The following is a 7,249-nucleotide window of genomic DNA, read 5'->3' as shown; positions in this document are numbered from 1 at the left end:
CTGCACCCATAGAGGTAATAGTGAGATGCACTGCGTGCACAGCATAGTGTCCTGGATTGTTTCCCGCCAATGTTGTGGCCAGTAGGCATGCGGTCTTTGAACTCGGCCGTCCTCCATTGCTCCTGCCAATGGAGCTATGCTACTGTTAAGGCAAAAGTAGGAAAGTACTCTTCACAGGAGGGAAGAATTTAGGCAGAATTTGAGCAAGATGACAATGAAATGTGTGATAATGAAAGATAAGAGTGATGCTTGGCATCAATATAACCTATGAACAATCATTGCCTCTTTGTCTTTGAATAAGATTCATCAGGTTGTCTGGAAGAGGCTGCTGACAAGCATGGACACAGTAGCTAAAGAAGTCTCATCTTCATAAAGTGCCTTTAAATGAAGGATTGCAGAAGTGCAATGGCAAATGTTCACCCGAGATCACTGTAAGTGCGGAAAAACAGTTCTCCATGTCATATCAGAAGAGAGGCTAATCTAGTGTTGAAAGGTTAGGGCACAATTTAAAATTTAAAGAAGAAATGTTCTGATTTCAGGCAGGATAGCTGGGCTCTAAACCAGACACCTCTGTGATGGCAATTTCAAACACCGTAGGGAAAATCTGGGTTGTATTTAGGTTTCTACCGTTCTCGCCACATGAGGGGAGAGGAAGTTAAGCTACGAATCTGACATGCTTTCATTTGTTGTTTTGCTGGTCTTCAACAAAGACACCCTGATGCAAGTGCTAATAATCCTGCGTGATGATCATAATTTCACTGAAACTTCTTTTAACAATGTGTTTTGGCTCCTTAGGTAAGTGCTCTTTATTTGCTTTGTTTTGTTTATAGTTAGTCACCTGCAATTCTTGAGCTGGATTTAAAAAAAATTCTCACAGTATATCCACCTCAAATAGACTTGTGTGTGAGACAAGGAGAATGTTAACCGTATTTTCATAATGCTGAAATCAAAATGCGTGGGGAACCAAAAAGCATTTTCACAAAGATTGTTGTAGAAAAAGTGTAGAGGAACAAATTGTACACTTCGACACCCAAAACAATGTTAGGTTAATGCAAGGACTGTTTTCTTAGACCTTCAGGCTTGAATATTTATTGTGACAGACACTGAATGTAGAATTTTAAAACGTTAAGGAGGTTTTGTTCTAGATCACATAGGTACTGAAATACTAAGCCGAGAAGGCTTCATCTTTTCTTAATCAATACAAATTGCACTGGCTAATACTGAAGGTGTTCAGTATAAATTAAGAAAATGGAACTAAAGCAAAGCAGAGATTAAGGGAGGGCAAAAGGATTTTTTTTGGTGATATTTTTCAGAAAGACAATAAAGTCACAAAATGGAAACATAGCACAGCCTATAGCACAACTGTATTTTAACTGACAAACCAGATGAACAGAAAAACTGAAATTAATGATCAATTCTCGGACACTTGAACAGCTTACACACTACATCAGTTCTTTCCCTTATTTTTTCTGCTGTTTATATTACCCCTATACTGTCCATATTGTTCTCTGGAAGTTGTTGAGTGCTGCATTGGGGAAAAAATAGAGGTGCCTAACTCCCTTAGGTATAATGAATATGTGGCTTTTTCTAAGGGCAAAGGAAAAAAGTTTAGTTGTGTAATTCTGATAAAACTTGCCAGGTGCCATTTTAGCACCAGATAGGGGTAAAATCATCCCATTACTTATATGTTGGCATGAAATGTGCCTGAGTTGCAAACAGGATAAAATTTGAAAGAAAATCATGCAGTTTACTCTCATTATGAGTAATTCTTCACTTTAATAGTATAAATGCTAGAAAAAAGGAAATTTTAGTTCTTCACATAGGATATAAAACTAAAGGTCTCAGCAGTCACAAGGACAGATTTTATAGTATTAGCACTTTGTGATAAGCATGAACGTCATTGGAACAAAAAAAATAGTTATCTGATACCCACGCAGTGGTTTCACTTCAGTAGAAAATATTTTGTACAGTATTACACAATAGCTCATGTAGATCACTTTGCATGTGGACAGTGAGCGATAAAGAGATTCAAAGCAGGAAAGTGTAAAATGTTTGATTTCGTCTGATACTGTCCAAGTCGGCCTTAACTAAAAGCCAGGCCTGATGAACGGACCTGATGAGACAACTGTGGTCTGCATGGCATATTGTATACTTAGTTTATTAAACTAAGGAGGTGAATTTGATGCTATAGTATTTGTCAGCAAAAGCTTAATGAAAGAAGTTTAAACAAAATTAAAGAACCCACCTCAAAAATTCTCTACGTTTGTCAGTAATTTGAAGCAGTGCAGGACAAGAACTCCTACATGGTGACAAAAACTGTAATGGATTTTTCTTTCATACTGATGAGTCTGTTCACTGATGAATCATTCTGAATGACTCCTTTTGGTCATTCTTTATCTGGCAGATAATGTGCTTAATACGTTCAGGCTCAACCTCTATTATAAAGGCTTTTTTTTTTTTTTAATAAAAACCAAGCAATGATAGAGGACTTTAACACACCAGATTAAAAGTTTCCTTTAGTCAGAAAGTAATTGCCATTGTTCAAGGGAGAAGTTGGTAGTAACTAATCTTAAAAATTAATCTCATAATGATTTTACAGTATTAACATTATTTTACATACTGTGGTTGTTGACATTACATCTGTAATGTCATCTCTTTGCTGCTTTAACTTTTAAATCTATGTATATTTCTCCAGTAGCTACAGGTCCCAATAATTTAACAGTCATCCAAACACCAACGAAAATACATCTATCAATTGGAGACTACACTGAAATCGCCTGTGTTTGGGAAAAATCTGTTGTGAGGTATAGAGTAAGCTGGTATCTTGTTAATAGAGAGAACATCACCAAAACTGTATCATCAAAACTTTGCTATGTATCCAGCATCACCTGTCAAAGCAAGGATGTGCTAGTGATAAAATCTGCCAATGTAAATGACACTGGATTTTACTACTGTGAGATAATTATTGAAATACCTTTCTATAAGAAAGTATGTGGAAATGGGACAACAGTGATTGTTGAAGAGAAAGGTAAGCTAACGGGAACATAAAGCATGCCATTTAACTTGTCATCATAAAGATCCTTCAGTTTGAACTATTTTATGTGTTTCCTTCTTCTTCTGCATGCGTCCCTGGGGAACTCAGGATGAATGAGGCAAACAGACAGGACCCAAACGGCTCTTAATGATAATTGACTTGAGCTCTCTGCTTTAATAGCCCGCAGTGTAGTGTTTGTTTTCTTCTATAAGGGTTTGCTAATAGGAATTATTAGTTAAGGTTTACAAAAATGCTGTGCATTAGCTGTGTATTTCACAAAAGACCTAAACACAATTCCTTCTCAGAAGCGATTTTGTAGGCTCGATGTGAGACAGTGAATGAGTCTGCCTTGTGATAAGGAGTGGCTGAAACAATCACATGGTTACCATGTTCAATAACATGTACCTTTTACTAACCATTTTATCTTTTTGTTACAAGTTCTTAACAAAAAATGGGAGATAAATTAATATGGGAGATAGAGCAGTATGGGCTCTGTAGTATTTGTAAGGATTTGTGTCCCTAAAGTTGTTGTGACAAAATGTTTAGTATAGGTTGTGTCTCTTTATTTTATTATAGTCATATGCTAACCTATACAGGGGAGCGGTTTAAGGTCCCAATTCTGAATTAAGCATTGAAAAGCATTAATACAACGAGTATTCAAACACAACAAAATTTTTCAGCAATAGGAGTGAGGTATGTTTCACCTTAAATTATGGAAAGAATGTGGCATACCTAGAAAACAATTTACCTTCTGTTACACAACTGTCTCAAGACACTATGCATCACTTCTTGAAGATGCTGATCTCTACCTCTCTCTTTATAACTCTCAACTGTAAAGAAAGACTAGGGGACTAGCTCTGACTAGACCTTTAACATTATCAAACATCATTCGTATATCAGCTGATCAAGTCATGGGAAGTAACCTTTCTGTTCATCCAGCACAGGCCAGTTTTGGAAACTATTATATACTATTGGCGAACTGGTAGTCCAAAGGGAGGCACAAAAATTATCAAAGGTTTAGAAAAAAAAATCTGTGGCAGAGAATGAAGTAGGGTTCAAAATGGTGGGAAATGAATGTAAAAGGCTGTTAAAGAATTAAAATAATCTAAGCTCCTAAAATTACATAGGGGATCTGATCTCTTACTTGGTCAAATAGTAATAGCCTTAAAGTACAAGCAGAAAAGACTCTTAGTAGATGCTGAGGGGAAAAAATTGTCAAACTGCAGGAGCTATAGGAGGGATTGATGTTACTGTTCATCAGGCATGCATCCCTCAGGAATGGTAAAGTATAGATGACCTTGCACTTGGGTGGGGGGATGAACTGATTCACTCCTGAAATCACTTTTAATTTATAATTTTTTTTTTCCTCTGGTGTTATTAATCTGTTGTATCTTTCAATAGTACATAACTTTATTTAAAATATATAATTGCAGAAGCTCAGTCGTCGAAAAAGAGAGATTTGTCAATATGGGCCATTATTCCTTTCTTAGTGGCAGTGGGAATCTTATGTCTGTGCTACAAAAAGAAACAGCACTCAAAACTTTCTGGTGAGTGACAGTATTTCCATTAACACATACTCTCTAAGTTAGATGTTTGTTTTGAGATGGCTGGACAGGTGCACTTAAAAGGCATCATTTCAGTGTATAACTTGTGCTCACCTGGTCCTGATCTGCTAAGGACACCTCAAGCTGAGAGGAGGGATCAGAGGCACAGCTTGTGGTTCAAGTGAGCACTCTTGCAGCCACTTGCCTCCATTACTTATCTTTCCAGGAAGAGTGACCACTTAGACTGAAGATCTTGACCTGGCTAGGGTATTGAAGAATATCAGTTCTGATTTCGTAGCAGATTGAAAATGTGAGTAGCCAGAACTTAGCTCTTCATCATAGTCTTACTCCTGGTAGTGACACCTGGAAGTGACATCTGAAAGACCCAACTTTGGGGACTGTGTCCTGAGCTATGTTTTTTAAGCTGTGATTTATTTTTTTTTTTAACTAATTATTAATTTTTGGGGTTTTGCAAAATCCTGAAGTGAAGGATGGAAGAAGTCACAAGAGAAAGCAGTGAATGGCAGGGGTACAGGACAGGTGTAAATGTAGGGCATCAGCAGGCGGTGGGTACAGATCAGTGGTGTATAACCCAAGGCAGCCTTTTGAGTAGCTGTAGCATGAGTATTCTGGTTGCAATGTGAGGCTTACTCAGCTTGTGAGCTGTCAGGGATATAGGCGGAATATCTACGACTTCAGATGCAATTCCACTTGCAGCTTAAAAAAGCAGCGGGAGAAGATTTAGACAAGTGAAGTCCCTAAGCTCCTGTTTCGGTCGCTGGAGTTGACACAGACAACTGTGTGAACTGACCCACTGTAGGTGTCTATGTAAGGGTGAGCTGATCAGTTCTCTTGATCAGTTTTCACGGCACAAACTCTATTGACCAGCTCTCCATCGCATCAGGGGTGTTCAGAAATCTGAAGGTAGTTGATTTCATCTGCAAACTGAATACCGCTCTAGCACCTGTCATCAAGACTAGCCACACAACAGCCCTGCGCTCTTCATTTCAGAGCTTTATAGAGCAGAGTACCAGTGTGATTCTGGAAATGGACAGTAAGCATGCAGTGACTGTAACTTGTTTTTTTGCTAAGGTTCTGCACAACTTCCTATGCCGGCAGGAAGGCACCAGGAGGAGCAGATGCTCGAAGTTGCAGAACTTAATGGGAAAAATGAATCCACCAATGAAGCAGCTGAGGAAAACTTATCGTGTAATTCTGCTGAATGGGTAAGTGGTTTATAAAAAGATTCTTGCTATGAGAGAAGGATTTTCAAAATGAGGCACTGGGGAGTGTGCTGAACAGAAAGCACACAACAAGCTGCTGTTCCTAGAACAGCATCTTGCTGCACATGAAAAAAGTTTAAAGAAAAAAAAAGTTTTCTTGCAAGAGACAACACTCAGAAATAAGAAAAAAAGATATTTATGCAGTAGGAAATCATTGGACTCTGTTGTTATATTTAATGACGCTCTAAAATTGCCTGGCAGCAAAAAGTGGAGAATATCAATATAGAGACTGAGTGAAAGAAATGTAGAAGTAAAAAATGGCAATAAAGTCCCTTTACATATAATTGTATACCAAGCTCAAGGGGCTTGGACCAGCTTCAGCTCATAGGGCCATTAGAGAGGCAAAACTTGCTGCGAGCAGGTAGCAGATTTCAGGCAAGCTCCTTTTTCCAAGCAGTTATTCATCTTTTAATTACATTAAAGCATAAAGTGGGGAATAGTTTTGTTGTGCAATAGTCATCATTCTAAAAAGAAAATATACAGCTGGGAAAATTCATTCCCCATAATATTTAGATTCCCACTGAAGCCAAGAGACTTGCTTTTACAGGAGATACCATAGCAGAAAATTTTAAAGATACAATGCACGAGATGGTCTGGGCATAGTAATAAAATATTCTAATTACTAGTTATAAATGGATAACTCTTCTACTTGTTAATATTTAGTGAAGATGTAAGAAAAAGAGGTTGAGAATGAGAAAGCATCAGAGGTGGTGCAGAGTGAGCAGTTCATTAGTAGCCATTAACTGCTCAGGGTTTGTATGGACAACAGAGGATGCGTGAATACACTTATAAAAGGTCTTTTGTTGTTGCTTTATAATTTAGCAGCTGTTAGCCACAGTGGTACGTCGCGATGTAGGTTCAGTGTTTTCTTTCATGTAGCAGACCTTTTTGCTATTTTAATGAAAGCAGGAAGAGTGATTTCATAGTGGTATCATTTTAAATGTTGAAGCATAATTGGGTCTTACAAATCATTTGAGAGATCCAGTAGATTAGTAAAGCCAGTACATATGCGTGGACACCACATTTCAAACAAATTGAGCCAGTAGTGATGTGCAAACGTTATGGTGTCTCTGGAGCTGCACTCATTGCCTTTCAGTTGTGTTGCAGAACGATTGATTTAATTTATTTTTTTTCTTTCTGTCTGTAAGTCTGTAAAAAGTTCACACTATTTTTTTACATTGCTTACACTTTTTTTTTTAAGCTTGGAAAGCTTAAAAAAGTTTTGGTTTTTTTTTTTTTTAAGCTGTACATTTTGGGTAGGTTTGGGCACCATTTCTAGAACAGTGAACATGGAGGTTCTGTACGCCTCTGCAAGGCTATTTACAGTCTCAAATTTATGTCATGGTTTTTTCCAATTCTTGGGGTTGCAAAGGCAATCTTGTATCACA

The sequence above is a fragment of the Charadrius vociferus genome, unplaced genomic scaffold, assembly GCF_000708025.1.
Source record: "Charadrius vociferus isolate BGI_N301 unplaced genomic scaffold, ASM70802v2 scaffold88, whole genome shotgun sequence".
NCBI lineage: Eukaryota > Metazoa > Chordata > Aves > Charadriiformes > Charadriidae > Charadrius > Charadrius vociferus.
This window is presented reverse-complemented; position numbering follows the sequence as displayed.